The following is a 17,161-nucleotide window of genomic DNA, read 5'->3' on the forward strand; positions in this document are numbered from 1 at the left end:
CTCCCTCTCCCTCTCCCTCTCTCTTTGCCCCTCCCCCACTCATCCATGCTCACACCCTCTCGCTCTCAAAAATAAGTAAACTTTAAAAAAGAGAAAGAAATGGGGCACCTGGGTGGCTCAGTTGGTGTCAGACTTCAGCTCAGGTCATGATCTCACAGTCCGTGAGTTCGAGCCCCACATCAGGTTCTGTGCTGACAGCTCAGAGCCTGGAGCCTGCTTCACATTCTGTGTCTCCTCTGTCTCTGCCCCTCCCCTGCTCATGCTCTCTCTCTCTCAAAAATAAATGTTAAAAAAAAAGAAAAAGAAAATGTGATCAAGGCACCAAACAGCTAGGAAAAACATGGCAAATATAAAACAGAATGAGATGGTAGGGATAAGTCCAAACATATTAACAATAATAAAATGCAAAATACTTAAATTCATCTACAAGAATTTCAAATTGACTTTAAAAATACATACTGCTTAATAAAGGCTACTAAAACAAAGCCCTATAAGGAAAATTTAAATGAAAAGATAGGAAAACGGTGCCTCATCTTAGACATTTTGCTTTTATTGCACTTCACAGATAGGATTTTTACAAACTGAAGGTTTGTGGCGACACTGCACCAAGCAATCTATTGGCACTATTTTTTCCAACAGCATTTGCTCACTTTGTGTCTGTGTGTCACATTTTGGTAATTCTCACAATTATTTCAAAAATTTCATTATTATTATATTTGTTATGGTGATCTGTGCTCTTTGTTAACTACTGTAATTGTTTGGGGTTGCCACAAACCACGTCCATATATAAGATGGTGAACTTAATCGATAAATGTGTGTATTCTGACTACTCCACTAACCAGCTATTCCCGTCTCCCCCTCTTCAGGCTTCCCCATTGACTGAGAAACAATATTGAAATCACCCCAATTAATACTCCTACAATGGCCTCTAAGTGTTCAAGTAAAAGGATGAATTACACATCCGTCACTTTAAATCAAAAGGTAGAAATTAATACTCTTAGTGAATAAGGCATGTCAAAAGCCTATTGATAGGCTGAAAGCTTGGCCTCTTGCACCAAAGAGCACATTTGTGAATGCAAGGAAAAAGTTCTTAAAAATTGAAAGTACTACTCCAGTGAACACATCAATGGTAATAAAGTGAGACAGCCTTATTGCAGATTTGGGGAAAGTTTTAGTGGTATGGACAGAAGATCACACCAGTCATAACATTCCCTTAGGCCAACACCCAAGCCACCGATTCTACAAAAGCTGAGAAAGGAGGAAGCCTCAGCAGAAAAGTCTGATGCTGGTAGAGGTTGTTTCATAAGGTTTAAGAAGCCATCTCCATGACATACAAGTGCAAGGTGAAGCAGCAAGTTATCCAGAAGAACTAGCTAAGGTAATTAATAAAGACGGCTATACTCAACAACAGACTTTCAATGTAGATGGAACAGCCTTCCATTGGAAAATGTCATTTAGGACCTTTTACACCTAGTGAAAAAAAGTCCATGCCTGGCTTCAAAGTTTCAAAGGACAGGCTGACTCTCTTGTTAGGGCGTAACATAGCGAATAACTTTCAGTTGAAGCCAGTGTTCCTTTACCATTCTGAAAATCCCAGGGCCCTTAAGAATTATGCTAAATCTACTCTAACTGTGCTCTACAAATGGAACAACAAAACCTGGATGGCAGCACATCTGTTTATAGTATGGCTTACTGAATACTTTAAACCTACTGTTGAGACCTACTGCTGAGAGAAAAAAATCTTCTCAAAATATTACTGCTCATTGGCAATGTTCCTGGTCCCTCAAGAACTCTGATGGAGATACACAATGAGACAAACATGTTCATACCTGCTAAAAGAACACTCGTTCCGCAGCCAGCCCATGGTTCAAGGAGTCACTTTGACTTTAAATCTTACTATTTAAGAAATATGTTATGTAAGGCTATACCTGCCATAATACAGTGGTTCCTTTGATGGATCTAGGCAAGGTAAATCAAAATTTTTCTGGCAAGGATTCACCATTCTAGATCCATTAAGAACATTCGTGACTCATGGGAAGAGGTCAAATATCAACATTAACAGGAGTCTGGAAGAAGGTGATTCCTACCCTTGTGAATGACTTCAAGGGGTTCAAGATTTTAGTGGAGGAAGTCACTGCAGATGTGGTGGGAACAGCAAGAGAACTAAAATTAAAAGTGAAGTCTGAAGGTGTGACTAAATTGATGCAATCTCATGATAAAACTTGAATGGATGAGTTGTTCCTTATGATGATCAAAGAAAGTGGTTTCTTGGGATGGAATCTACTCCTAGTGAAGATAATGTGCAGACTGTTGAAATGACAGCAAAGGATTTCAAGTATTACATACTAATTGATAAAGCAGCAGCAGGATTTTAGAGGATTGACTCCAATTTTGAAAGAAGTTCTGTCGGTAAAATGCTATCAAACAGCACTGCATGCCTCAGAGAAATCGTTCTGTGAAAATCAATCAATGTGACAGACTTCACTGTTGTCCTATTTTAAGAAACTGCTACAGCCACCCAACCTTCACAACTACCTCCCTGGTCAGTCAGCAGGCACTCTCCACCAGCAAAAAGATTTTGGCTCACTTAAAGCTCAGGTGACAGCATTTTTTAGCAATAAAGTATTTTTTTATTTATTTTTAATTTTTTTAATGTGTATTTATTTTTGAGAGAGAGAGACAGAGTGTGAGCAGGGGAGGGGCAGAGAAAAAGGGAGACACAGAATCTGAAGCAGGCTCCAGGCTCTGAACTGTCAGCACAGAGCCTGATGCAGGGCTTCAACTCAGAAACAGCAAGATCATGACCTAGATCGATGTCGGGAGCTTAACCTACTGAACCACCCAGGCGCTCCATTATAAAGTATTTTTTAATTAAGGTATATACACATTGTTTTTTTCGACATAGTGCTACTGCACACTTAAAAGATTATAGTGTAAACATAACGCTTATGTGGAGTGGGAAACCAAAAAGTTCACTTGGTTTGCTTTACTATGATATTCTCTTTATTGCAGTGTTCTGGAACCAAACCCACAAATACCTCCAAGGTATGCCTGTATAATTCATAGTAAAAAGCAATAAAAAGATGATGTTTCATGATTAAAGATATAATCTACCAGGAAGCCTGCATGGCTTAGGGTGTTAAGCATCCAACTCTTAATTTCGGCTCAGGTCATGATCTCCTGGTTCGTGAGACTGAGCCCCATGTCAGGCTCCACGCTGACAGCACATCGCTTCCAGGCCAGCCCATTTAATTGATGGTACAAAACTCTGCCGAATTCTCTTTCCTTCTGACAGCAGCATTCAAGATTATAGTCATAACACAAACCATGTTAGAAAACTGGCAGAGTCCATAAAAAAAAAAAATACATGTTCACCAAGAAAGATAGAAAGGTTCATAGAATCATTTGAAAATAATGACTGAAAACAAACTAATGTTCAGAAACAGTAGACTGAAACACTGTGATACTTCTTACAATGTAATATTAAATAACACTAAGAATGAATTAACTATGACCATGCACAATATCATGGATGACTCTCACAAACATACTATTTAGTGAAAGAAGCCACACAAAAGAGTACATACAGTATGGTTTCATTTATATTTCAAAATCAGACAAATCTTGGCAACAAAAATCAGGAGAGTGGGGTGCCTAAGTGGCTCAGTTGGTTGAGCATCTGACTCTTGATTTCGGCTCAGGTCATGATCTCGTGGTTCATGGGATCAAGCCCCACATTGGGCTCTGCATGGACAACGTGGATCCACAGGGGAGATTTAGAATAGGTCTTACCTCACCAATGATGGGTATATGTCACGAACAAAAAATAAACCTTTGCTTGTTACATCCCACTAAGATTTTGGAGTTGTAATCACAATATAACCCAGCCTATCCTGAACTTATCTTTAGATGTTTATGAAAAGTCTTAAACTAAAACACAAAATGCAAAAGCTATAAAGAGAAAGGATTTGATAAATTTACAAAAGACACCATAACAATACTTTTTAGAGATGGGGTGGGAGGAGAGAATAATACTGTAGCCAACCTGAATTCCCATAAAAATAAGTATATAATATTGGGTTATAATCCAAAGTATACAATAAATATGGACAAATGCTGATACAAATAAGTGCTTAAATAAGTAAATGGAAGAGAGACAAAACTTTCTTACAGAAGAATTCCAAATAAAATAGGTAGATACTTCCCTCCAAGAGGTGGAGCATAACCCCTCCCCTCTTTTGAGTGTGTGCTAAACTTAGTGACTTGCTTCTAAAGAATACAGTATGAAAAGGGAAAAATGGCAACTTTACAGAGGAGAAACCTGGCCAATGCTACTTTTTTTTTTTTAATTTTTTTTAACGTTTATTTATTTTTGAGACAGAGAGAGACAGAGCATGAATGGGGGAGGGTCAGAGAGAGAGGGAGACACAGAATCCGAAACAGGCTCCAGGCTCTGAGCAGTCAGCACAGAGCCCGACGCGAGGCTCGAACTCACGGACCGCGAGATCGTGACCTGAGCCGAAGTCGGACGCTTAACCGACTGAGCCACCCAGGCGCCCCTGGCCAATGCTACTTTAATGCACATGGTCATGATTAACCAGTGATGTCATGTGGATTTCATGTACTCTCAATATGATGTGTAAGAAGGGCACTTCTCTGTGGTATTCACTCCAAAAACCCAGTCTAGTCATTAGAAAATATCAAGTGCAACTAAGGAACATTCTACAAAATACCTGAACAGCACTCCTCAAAACTGTCAAGGAAACTGTCAAAGACCTTAGATGACTAAGAAGGTAGCACCAAAATCAATGTAGTATCCTAGACTGAATCCTGAAATAGAAAAGACATTAATGGAAAAACTGCAGATATCTGAATAAAGTCGAATATACTTAATAGCAACATACCAATGTATGTTAAGGTATCTTAAGGTACCAGAGTAATTCAAGATGATGTAGAGACTGAATTATGTCCCCTAAGATACGTTACCTTGAAGCCCTAAACCCCAACAGGACTATATTGGAGATACGGCCTTTAAAGATCTCATTAAATGAGGTCAAAATGGTGGGGCCCTAGTGCAACAGAACTGATGTCCTTATAAGTAGAGGAGACACCAGAGATCTTTCTCCCTCTCTGTGCACACACAGAGTAAAAGCCATGTGAGGTCATAGCATGCTGGGAAGAGAGGCTTCACCAAAACCAACCATGGTGGCACCCTGATCTTGGGACTTCCCACATCCAGAACCGAAAGAAAATAAATTCTCATTGTTTAAATCACCCACCCTGCAGATTTTATTTTGGCAGCCTGAGGTGATTAATGCAGATACTAACATTGGAGGAAACTGAAGAGTATACAGGAACTCTCTGTACGATCTTTGCAATGTTTCTGTAAATCTAAAAAGTTATTTTTAAAAAAAGGAACTGACTGGAAGAAAATATTTATAACTTATATAATTAAAAGATATATAGACATATATAATAAATATAAAAAAATGCCTTTAAAATATCTTAAAATTGCAAACAGCCCAAAAGAAAATTGAGTAAAATATAAAAAACCAAGTCAGAAAAGTAAACACAAATGACAAAAAAAATGAGATGTTTAACCTAATTAGTAATTCAAAAAATAAAAATTATAAAACTATAATTCTGTTTCACACCATCAAATTGGAAAATATTTTAGATACTGATATTAATTAGGGAAAGGTTGTGGGGAAATAGCTACTTTTATACAAAGAAGGTGGGACTATAAATTGAATACAGGCATCCTGGAGAGCAGTCTGGCAGTGTCTATTATGCCTGTAACCCTTGACCCAGCTGGTTCCCATTCTTAGTATCTACCTCAGAGAAATGCTAGCTAGCGTAGGAGCACTAAGAAGCATTTGTGAAGAGGTTTACTATATAGCACTGTCTGCAATAAAACTAAACAGAATTAACAATTGTTATCAATAGCAGAACAATTACATAAACTGTTGAAGTCCTACTGTGACTTAAAATTAATGAGGGGGCACCTGAGTGGCTCAGTCAGTTAAGCATTCGACTTTGGCTCAGGTCATGATCTCATGGTCCATGGGTTCGAGCCCAGCATCAGGTTCTGTGCTGACAGCTCAGAGCCTGGAACCTGCTTTGGATTCTGTGTCTCCCTCTCTCTCTGCCCCTCCCCTGCTTGAGCACTGTCTCTCTCTCCCTCAAAAATAAATGAAAACATTATTTAATAAATGAAAACTTATTTAAATTTTTTTTAAATTAATGAGGTAGAGCACTGTGAAATCTCTTCATACTACTACAAAGACTTTTTTTAAAAAAAATAAATGAACAACATCTATTAAAAAAAAAAAAAGAAACAGTGAAAAACAGCCATATCCCTACAGGTAAATATATGCATATGAAAATAAACAGCAAAGCAAATGGAAGAAAACTCAACACCAAACAGTTAATGTAAACAAAAGGAACTCGGATTGGGGGGGAGGGGGGACTGATATTTTATCAGTATTACTTGGGTTTTTAAGAACATCTTAAAAGTTGGTCTTTTTTACTTAGTTTATATGTAATTCAAAATCTGTTCCTCTGGGGAGCAAGGAAGGGATGGGGGAGGAAACCATCATCTTTCGCCTCTCAACCTGGGTGGCCTAATTCCCTGTTAATAAATGCAGTGAAACAGCTATTTTCGGCCAGGACAAGATCTACCATCCCAGGGACGACATCAGTTTAAATTAAAGCATTAGTAGCTAGCACTCTTAACTGGAAGAATAAGATAGCGACTCCTGCCAGCTGCCTTTCACCATCCTTCCTTATCTAGTCTATCCTTCATCCCTGAGCTGGAGATTCAAATTTGACTCTCAATGCACTTTACAGGGAACTACAAAAGGGTGGCAAAGATAAGACAGCTCTATCAAGCTCTCTGGTCCTTCTCTTTAAAACAGGGGCTCTAAAACTTAAATCACTGGGGGTCCCCGGGGTGGAGGGGGAATCCCCCCAGCCCTCTGTCTCACATGTTCTCTGGCTATGTGACAAAAAGCAAAATTAAGAGTTCTAGACTCGGGGCGCCTGGGTGGCTCAGCCGGCTGAACGTCCGACTTCAGCTCAGGTCAGGATCTCACGGTTCGTGAGTTTGAGTCCCTACATTTGAGCCTCGAATCAGACTCTGTGCTGACAGCTCAGAGCCTGGAGCCTGCTTCGGATTCTATGTCTCCCTCTCTCTCTGCCCCTCCCCTGCTCACGCTCTGTCTCTCTGAAAAATAAATTAAAAAACATCAAAAAAAAAAAAAAGTTCTAGCCTCTAATTTCCTTTGTCTTTGAGTGTTGTAGAATTACTCGTATCTGAAACTTGTAATATATTTACTAAGTTTATCAGAAGGTAGGTGCATCATACAGACGAATTCTTGTTTTATATAATGGCATTGGGCTATTGGTAAATTTGCTTTCAAACTGCATATACAAGGGTGAAAGGTATACAATTTGGTTTAAGCTACACTGTGGGACAAATCAGTTGATCTAGGGGCAGCTGCTCTAATCAGAAGCTACAGAGATGGGCAGCTATTAAAGTAGGAAACTCACATTCCAGAGATGATACAATAGCTTTTCTATTATCCATATATCTGGAGAATTTACAATTAAAACAGTGAATGCCAAGTGGTTTTTACTGGTAAAGTGAGTAGCTTGCTAATCAGAATAATTGTTAGAAAGGGCTCTCGTTGGTAACATTAATAGCTGTCCATATATGTAGATGGTCTAAAATACTCTACAGATTATAAAGTAATGTGACTCCTATTTAGGGATAGTGTTAGAGCCTGAAGTCTAGATGTCTAAACTGGCCCCTGTCCAGCTGCTAGCTGTGAGGATTTCTGTTTGGTGCCAACTATAAGGTTAACAGAATCCTGTACCTGGAATACTGTCATGTCTGCCTCAAGTGAACCTGTCACAAAAGCAGGGGTCAGATTACCTAAAATTTCAGGAGCTAAGTCTACAGGAAAGGGTGTATTGTAGTTTATGCCTGCTTGCTAAGAATACTGAATGAATCACTGTTGTATAGAAGAATTGTTTTTATCTGAGACTAGCTTTCATTATAACCTGGTAGATCAAGGCCGTAGTAGAATTAGCTAAACCCTATCTACCTCAAGTTTTCCTGCAGTTACTGTTATCTATCAAAAAGTCCTAAGAGCTATGCATGACCAAACCGGTTCAGGTCAGTTTCCATCAGTACAATACAAAAGTGAGATTAGATCTGGCATCACTAACATGCCCTAAAACATTTGGATCACAGTCATGGAAATAAGACAGGAGCCAGAGAGAGGAAGTCACACTGAAATAAAGCAGCCACGTTCAGCAGACATTTTTTTTCTAGGATCCTAAACCAAGAACTTTGATAGATAAATTCTAATTTATCTACCTAAATAAATGTTTCAAAAGGCAGGGCACGTGGGGGACAGTGGTGTAAGTAAATGGTCTGTCTCATCTCAAATTTCTTGGCAGTGAATTTAAAAAAGACTTACTTTAATGAGTATTTTTAATATAACTGCCTTATCAGAAGCAAATTCTTATATACAATACTCACTATCTCTGATGGTATTTTAATGCCCTCCTAACGATATTTAGGACAAATCACAATTTTAGGCCACTAGTCCTATCAATAACCAATTTTTTTCTATAGAAAAATATATAAGGGAGAGTTTTCAAAATTATGCCAATTTGGTTGTGATTTTTAAGAAAATGAGGAAGAGGATTTTGACTATATATCAAAAAAATTTTAAAGGGAAAGACAAAAGATTTGAAGGCACTTTATGAAAGAAGTCATAGGAATGGCCTATAAGCTCATGAAAAAGGTATTTAAATCACACATATGCAAATTAAAACCATAATGAAATATCTACACCCACTAGAATGGTTACAATTAGAATGACACGGAGGGGCGTCTGGCTGGCTCAGTTGGGGAGCATGTGACTTGATCTTGGGGGTTTTGAGTTGAGCCCCACACTGTGTGTAGAGATTACTTGAAATCTAAAAAAAGAAGAAAAAAAAGAATGATAACACCAATTGTTGGGGAAAATGTAGAGCAATTACAACTCTCAAACACTGCTACACGGAATTTAAAATGGTAGTGACAAAATAAAATAAAATAAAATAAAATAAAATAAAATAGTATTAAGACATTGGAAAAGTTTAATAGTTATATATACTTTTCCTATGACCCAACCATCCTACTCCTAAGTACATACTCAGAGCAGTAAAATGTGTCTACAGAAAGACTTGTATGGGAGTTATTTGTAGCAGCTTTAGAAAGAGCCCCAAACTGGAAAGGAGAATGCCCACCAACAGGAGAATAGATAAAAAGATTGTTGTATATTTATGCAATGGAACACTACCCAGCAAAAACAAAAGAATGAAGTGTCAATACACAAAATAAAATGGATGCATCTCTTATGCTTAGCAAAAGAAGACAGACACAATAGTTCATGCTATATGATTCCAGACATAAATTTCAAGAACTGGTAAAACTAATCTATATGGACAGAAATCAGAACAGTGGTTGTTGGGGGTAAGAATGAGTTGACTGGAAAGGAGCCCAGAGGGAACAGTAGTTCACAGGGGTATATACTTGTTAAAATTAAAATTGTACACATAAATCTATGCAATTTACTGTATATAAGTTATACTGTACTTTTTAAAAGTGGGGGGCAAAAAGAATCTTAAGTGGTACACATTCATGAAAAAACTACAGAATATTTTGTATAGAATATAATTAAGAATTATCTTGACCTAATTAACTGGATAGCATAGACCATGAATAATAAATTACACTGCAAAAAAAAGGAAAAAGGCAGAAAAGGTCATGTGGCTAGTAGAAAGACTGTTGACTATTTGGTGAAAAGTAAATATTTTTATTCTTCCTAAGGCTGTAAAAGATTATTTATAAAAATAAAAAAAATTTTTAAGCAGTCCCTCTGGTCCTAAAATTTTCACAAAGGAAAAATCACAGATCCAGGGCCTATCTTTATTCATAGATTCTCTGCCATTCCTTATATTCCATCAAACATATTATTTAATAAAGTACTCTGGGTTGCAAATAAGGAGAACAGGAACTCTGTTAAATACCATCTCATATGGCTCTAAGACTTCCTAAGTAACATAAATATAGCAGAATAATCTAGAGTTCTTATTCCTTCTCTTAAAACTACTGATCCAACTCTCTCGCACTGCCTACAACACTGCTCCAGTAGAACTTTCAGTAGTGATGGAAATGTGCAGCATCTGCAAACATGGTTAGTGGTTACTAAAATGAACAACATAGACTTAGGGGAAATAGGTTCTTCAGCTTCTGATCTATACATTCTGGCAAGTGGATAATTAAGAAACAAAAGTCCTCCACTGTGGGCAAAACAAAATTAAGGGAGCTATGGCTTTTCTTCTGCTTTCAGGATCTTTGGTTCCAAGAGTCCTGATCTTAACACCAAGCCTCAGGACACAACTCTGCTTTTCTCTGGGGTTTGAAGAGAATGAGAAGCACCTGTGGTAAGAAACACAGCCTACCCAGCATAGTGCCTAAGACACAACAGGTACCCACAGTAAATGCCTGTTTAAGAAACCAGTTTAATAAATGGAAGGAGGGTAGACAAGGCCAGAGGAAAAGGCGTCCTTTATTGAGTACATTCTGGGATAGGCACTTTACACAACTTATCTCATTTTATTTTTCACCACAGCCTAGAATAGAGATTATCGCCTCCATTTTACAAATGGGAGAGGCAGTGCAAGGAAGAATAAGTAACTTGCACAGCTTGTGACAGTGGGGTAAAATACGGCTTTGAACAAATATAACCAATGTAGCCAGAATTCACTCATATATAGTTGCATATATACCAGTAATTGCCATATAGCATTTTTTTAAAGCCCCCTATTTCTCACAATTATACTGCAGTTTGGCTTCAAGGAAAGCCTCAAGGTAGGTGACTTCCAAAACTGCTTATTTCATAAGCTATTAAAATTTGAAAGCCATATCATAACATGTTTTTCGAAAGAAAAGAGAGGCCAAAAACACTGAAATCTGCATCATATAAAGAGATGCTTTATTTGAGCTTTTCCAGGCTCAAAGCTTGCTTCCTTGGGGGGAGCTGGGACACCAGAACAAACACTCGGGGGGGTCCAGAAGGAACACTGGAAGCAGCACAACTTTGTGGAAACCTAAGAAAGAGAGTGGGCTGTTCACTGAAAGCCCTCTATTAACCCAGCCACACGGCATCATTCAGCAAAGGAGCATTCTATCTTGCTTACAGGTCATTTTTTGACACAACTAATTTTCACAGCAGTAACATTTACCTCTCTGCAGCAGCTCTACATGAAACAGTAAACCTAAGGATTTTAAGAGAAATTTGTGTATGCTTTGAATTTGAAGAGGAAATAGCTCTTGCTAAGTTTAACATAATTTTGAGGGAGATTTCTTGTTCTTAAAAGATTTTTTTAAAGAAAAGTTTTCAGAGAAGTCATTAAATATACACGAATTTAATGCCAATTATATTTATTATCTACTTAAAAAAAATTTTTTTATGTTTATTCATTTTTTGAGAGAGAGAGAGAGACACACACACACACACACACACACAAAGCATGAGCAGGGGAGGGGCAGAGAGAGAGGGAGACAAAGAATCTGAAGCAGGCTCCAGGCTCTGAGCTGTCAGCACAGAGCCCAACGCCGGGCTTGAACTCACAGATCATGAGACCATGACCTGAGCTGAAGTCAGTGCTTTAACAGGCTGAGCTACCCAGGCGCCCAGATATTTATTATCTACTTTAAAACAACATGGTATTCAGATTGTAACTATGAAGCACAGCTTTATATTTTACAGTATTACTTAAATACTTGTAATTGAAAAACACTGCCTGAAAGCAGAAGTGAAATTCTCCTGTTTAAAAAAAAAAAAAAAAAACAAAAAAAAAACCAGAAAGCAGGGGCGCCTGGATGGCTCAATCGGTTAAGCTTCCAACTTCAGCTCAGGTCATGATCTCACAGTTCACGGGTTCAAGCCCTGCATCAGGCTTAGTGCTGACAGCTCAGAGCCTGGAGCCTGCTTCTGATTCTGTGTTTCCCTCTCTCTCTGCTCCTACCCAGCTTGTGCTCTGGCTCACTTGCACACTCTCTCAAAATTAAACATTAAAATTTTTTTTAATTTTTTTAAATGTTTTTATTTATTTATGAGACAGAGAGAGACAGAGCATGAGCAGGGGAGGGGCAGAGAGAGGGGGAGACACAGAATCTGAATTAGGCTCCAGGCTCTGACCTGTCAGCACAGAGTCCGATGAGAGACTTGAACTCACATAGTGTGAGATCATGACCTGAGCTGAAGTCAGACGCCCAACCAACTGAGCCACCCAGGTACCCCAACATTAAAAATTTTTTTTAAAAATAAAAAACCATAAAGTACTAAAGTTGCTAAAAAATTTATAACTCATATCTTTTATTTTTGTTTAAATTGAATGGCTATGTATAAGCATTCTGTTAATGCTTAATCATACACTCTCAACTTTCCTGACCAATTCTAATTTCAAATATTCTGCTCCACTCTTAAAAGTAATCCTTATATTTATCAGATGCAGTTATTTGCTTAAAATACGAAAAACATTCTCTGAAATCTGGATTCTTGATCTCCAACAGCCTAATGTTTTCCAGAGGAATACCTACACAAATAACAGTATTAAGATCAGTCAACAAATAGAAATAAATGTGAAACTTTTTTAAAGTGTATTTACTTATTGATATATAGAAAGAGAATGAGTGGGGGAGGGGCAGAGAGAGAGGGAGAGAGAATCCCAAGCAGACCCCATGCTGTCATTGCAGAGCCCAAAGCGGGGCTCAATCTCACCAACCATCAGATCATGACTTGAGCCAAAATCAAGAGTTGCCACTTAACCAATTGAGCTACCCAGGCACCTCGAAACTTCCATTTTTTAAAACTGCTCTTTTTGTGGGTGTTATCAAAAACAGTGTAATATAGGGGTGCCTAGCTGGCTCAGTGGGAAGAGTATGGGACTCTTGATCGCAAGGTTGAGTTCTGAGCCCCACATTGGGTACAGAGATTACAAACGATTTTTTTTTTTTAGAAAGTGGGTGCAAGAGAGTGAGGGGCAGAGAGAGGGAGAGCAAATCCCAGGAGGGGCAGAGTGGGGGGTGGGGTGGGAAGGGAGAGAAAGAAAGGAAGGAAGGGAGAGGGGAAGAGACAGACAGAGATAGAGAGAGAAGCAGGGCTCACCCGAAGCAGGGCTCCTGTTTACCTGAAGCAGGCTTGAGCTCACCCAATGTGGGACTCGAAATCACCAACCATGAGACCATGACCTGAACTGAAGTCAGATGCTTAATGACTGAGCCACCCAAGTGCCCCAAACAATTTTTTTTTAAAAAGACCTTATTAAATTGTAATCTATATTAAAAAAACAAAAAACAAAACAGCATAGGGGCACCTGGGTGCCTCTGTTGGTTAAGTGCCCAGCTCTTGGTTTTGGCTCAGGTCATGATCTCATGGCTTCATGGGTTCAAGCCCCATTTGGGCTCTGCGCTGCCTGTTTGGGATTCTCTCTCTGCCCCTCCCCCACTTGCACTGTCACTGTCTCTCTCTCTCTCTCTCTCTCTCTCTCTCTCAAATAAACTTAAAAAAAATAGCATTAACAAAATCTACCATCTTAACCATTTTTAAATGTATCGTACAGTAATTTTAACTTATGCACATTGTTGTGAAACAGATCTCCAGAACTTTTTCATCTTGAAAAACTGAAACTCTATACCCACCTAGAACAGGCAACTGCCCTTTTCCACCTCCTCCCAGAAGGACAACCACAATTTACTCTCTAAGAGTTTGACTGCTTGAGGTACCTCATATGTAGAATCATACAGTATGTGTCTTTTTGTGACTGGCTTATTTCACTTAGCATTAAGGTCCTCAAAGTTCATTGACGCTTTTGTATATGACAAGATTGCCTTTTTTTAAGACTGAATAATATCTCACTTTATGTATACCCGTATTTTCTTTATCCATTCACCTGTTATGGGCATTTAGGTTGCTTTCACCTCTCGGCTATTGTGGAAAATGCAGTGAACATAGATATGTTAGCTCTTTGAGATCCTGTTTTCAGTTCTTTTAGATAGACACCAAGAAGTGGGATTGCTGGATCACACAATAGTTCTAATTTTAACTTTTAAAGGCCTTTATACTGTTTTCCATAGCAGCTGCACCATTTTACATTCCCACCAACGGTGCACAAACATTCTAATTTCTCCACATTCTTTTTTTCAACTTTTTTTTTTTTTTTTTTTTTTTTTTGGGACAGAGAGACACAGAGCATGAACGGGGGAGGGGCAGAGAGAGAGGGAGACACAGAATCGGAAACAGGCTCCAGGCTCCGAGCCATCAGCCCAGAGCGTGACGCGGGGCTCGAACTCACAGACCGCGAGATCGTGACCTGGCTGAAGTCGGACGCTTAACCGACTGCGCCACCCAGGCGCCCCTCTCCACATTCTTAAAACACTTGTTATTTTGGCTTTCTTTTTATAGTGCCCATCCAAACAGGTATGAAGTAATAACTTAGCTGTGGTTTTGATCTGAGTTTCCCTAATAATTAGTGATGTTGAGCATTTTTTCATATGCTTGTGTGAGATAACAGAAAACATATACAGTAAAACCTTGGTTTGTGAGCATGCTTGGAATCCAAAGCACTTGTATATCAAAGTGAATTTCCCCATAAGAAATAGTGGAAACTCAGATGATTCATTCCACAACCCAAAAATATTCATATAAAAATGATTACAATACTGTAATGTAATACAAAGTAATAAAGGAAATACAAAATATAAAGAAAAATAAACAAATTAACCTGCACTTACTTTTGAAACCTTTGTGGCTGGTTTGAGGGAGATAAGAGAGAGGAGGGTTATTGTGTAGGACGACTTTCACTATCACTAACAGAATCACTGCTATCTGTTGGCTCAATGGAATATTTTCCTGCATGGGGACCATTGTATACGCTCACATGGATGTTGACTACAGTATTAATAAACCCTTGTCATATACTGTATTTAATGTACCTGGCAATAAGGCAACAGAGGAAATGGTCTATTTCTGCAGGCTGCCTGACCTAGAATGAAGCAAAGCATTCCTAAGCTTACTTTGTATGGAAAAGCAAAGGACTGTCCACAGGTGCTTTGAAGTGACAAAAAATACACCAGTTTTGGGCACCTTCCAACCTTCTGAAAAATCAGATGTCTGCCAAACACTGCAGCCTGAGACCAAGCATCCGAGCATGGGAAAGGATCACACACAACTCCACAGTGAGAGTGAGAGTGAGAGTGAGAGTGAGAGTGAGAGTGAGAGTGAGAGTGAGAGAGAGAGAGAGAGAGAGAGAGAGAAGAACCACTGGCTCGGTTGTGATGTGACATTTGGCATCACATACTAGTACTGCAAGACATCACTCATTTATCAAGTTAAAATTTACTAGAAACATTTGCTCGTCTTGAACACTCACAGAACAAGTTGCTCACAAGCCAAGGTTTTACTGTATATTGGTCTCGGCCCCCCAGTTCCTGGCACAGAGCTCCTAAAACCCTTGTAAGAAGAACACTAGGAGTATCTTTTGTTCTGATATTTGGTCTCTGATCCTGGTTCCTGACACAGGATCCTAAACCTCTAGAAACTCCCCAGGGTGATATGAGTGTCTTTTGTTCTAATGAGGGGACTCTGGTAGGGCCCTAGATGAGGGCTGGTCACCAGAAAGAGCAAGCCATATTACAAGCTTGCAATATTCAGTCCTGCCCTGAATTCTCTAGAGAGGGGCTAGAAATGGAATTGATAAATTGATCATGCCTAGATGAGGAAGCCTCCCTAAAAATGCCAATAGTATGGGGTTTGGGGAGTTTCTGGGTTGGTGAACACATACAGGTACTGGGAGAACAGTGGGCCCAGGGAGGGCATGGAAGCTCCATCCTACCCCACATACTCTATGCATCTCTTCCATCTGGATGTTCATCTGTATCCTATATTATATCCTTTTATAATTAACTGGTAAACAGTAAGTACTGTTTTCCTAAATTCTGTAAGCCTCTCTAGCAATTAATCAAACCTGAAGAGGAGTCATGGGAACCTCTGATTTATAGCCCATAGCCAAGTCAGAAGCACAGGTAACAACTTGTATTTGTGATTGGCATCTGAAATGGGGGAGAGGCAGTCTTGTGGGACTGAGCCCTTCATCTGTGAGATCTGATGCTATTTCTAGGTTGATAGTGTCAGAATTAAATTACATTATAGGATATCCAGCTAGTGTCACAGAATTGCTTGGTGTGGGAAAATCCACCCACATTTGGTAACCAGAAATATCAGAAATGACATATTCTGTGTAAGAGTAAAGGAGACACACAGGAGGGAAACCTGAGAGGTCTTTTTCTAATATAGCTTATTGACCCTTTATCTGTCTTCTTTGGGAAAATGTCTATGCAAGTCTTTTGCCTATTGTTTAGTTGGATTGATTGATTGATTGATTGATTTTGGTGTTTTTTGTTGCTGTTGAGTTGTAGGAGTCCATTATAGGAGTTCTCTACATATTCTGGATAGTGACCACCTTTACATTAACTCATTTAGCAGATACATGGTTTGCATTTGTTTTTCTCATTCCATAGGTTTCACTCTCTTGTCCTTTGATGCGCAAAACTTTTTACATCTGATGTAGTCCCATTTGTCTGCTTTTGCTTTTCTTGCTATGCTTTTGGTGCCATATCCATGAAAACATTGCCAAATCCAGTGTCTTGAAGCTTTCCCTGTGTTTTCCTCTGGGAGTTTTAGTTTCTGGCTTTACATTTATTCCTTAATGCACTTTGCATTAATTTTTGTATATGATATAAGAATCCAACTTTATTCTTTTGCATGTGGATATACAGTTTTCCCAACACCATTAATGGAAGAGACTATCTTTTCCCCGTGGTATAGCCCTTGACCATACACATGAGGGTTTATTTCTAGGCTCTATTCTGTTCCATTGGTGTATGTCTTTCTTTATGCCACCGCCACACTGTTTTGTAGCTTTATAATATGTTTTGAAATGAGAAGTGTGAAGTCTCCAGCCTTGGTTTTTGTTTTAATATTTTCAAGTCTTTTTATTTATTTTTGAGAGACAGGGGTGGGGGGCGGCGGGGGGAAGA

General features: G+C 38.9%; 1 protein-coding gene across 12 annotated transcripts in view; it reads right to left on the reverse strand.

Annotated features, from left to right (window-relative positions):
- CDC14B (cell division cycle 14B) overlaps positions 1-17,161 on the reverse strand; it is a 114,388-nt gene that overhangs the window by 71,491 nt on the left and 25,736 nt on the right. The window contains exon 1 of one of the 12 annotated variants that reach the window (XM_042965042.1): positions 4,734-4,995. The exons of the other annotated variants lie outside the window; for them this stretch is intronic. The gene's annotated coding sequence lies outside the window, so the exon portion shown is untranslated. Of the gene's footprint in view, positions 1-4,733; positions 4,996-17,161 lie in introns of those variants that run through there. 12 annotated transcript variants of the gene reach the window in all.

The sequence above is a fragment of the Panthera tigris genome, chromosome D4 (genome assembly GCF_018350195.1).
Source record: "Panthera tigris isolate Pti1 chromosome D4, P.tigris_Pti1_mat1.1, whole genome shotgun sequence".
Lineage (NCBI taxonomy): Eukaryota > Metazoa > Chordata > Mammalia > Carnivora > Felidae > Panthera > Panthera tigris.